The following is a 723-nucleotide window of genomic DNA, read 5'->3' on the forward strand; positions in this document are numbered from 1 at the left end:
GATGTTATATATTACATAATAATATATGGGTCTGTTATTTAATAAACTAATAAACTTGGTACTTGGTAGTAATCTGTTAATATTTACAATATTGAAGTCAAATGCATAATTATAAGTGGGTACCTACATCAAATTTCTAAAGTATATTATTATATACAAATAATAATAATTCAAATTACCGGCTACTGTACTATAAATAATATAAAATATCATTAAACAGTTAAACCGTCTCCGGTCAGAACCGTATACAATGATATTATGTCATTTAGTTCAAATTTAACACCATCCATAACAGTGACCCAGTGGCGTAGACAAGGGGGTGTCTTGGGGGTCAGTTTAACTCATAATAAATGTCTATATATTCAATGCAAACTAATGTAAAAATTAAATATGTATGAATGTAGCTTAGGTAACTAAATACTTAATATTAAATCGAATGCGTTAGGTTCAAATGCACAATATATTATCACAAGCGACTGGATAAAAATGCCCAAAGTTTATTTGGCCGCGTTGAGTTCCGATTTGTTTGGACGCAATGTGCGGACAAAGTTCCTTTCCGTTCCGACGTGTTCCACATGTGGCGGATCCAGAGGAAAATCCAGGAACATCCCTTTACCCCAATCACTGTAGTTTTCCTTTGTTTTACACTGTGTTAAGCCAATTTTGCAACTTTTTCTCCTTTTGCTCCCCCCCCCATGCCCCTCCCAAAATTAAGCTCTGGAT

This window comes from Acyrthosiphon pisum, chromosome A1 (genome assembly GCF_005508785.2).
Source record: "Acyrthosiphon pisum isolate AL4f chromosome A1, pea_aphid_22Mar2018_4r6ur, whole genome shotgun sequence".
In the NCBI taxonomy this organism is placed as follows: Eukaryota; Metazoa; Arthropoda; class Insecta; order Hemiptera; family Aphididae; genus Acyrthosiphon; species Acyrthosiphon pisum.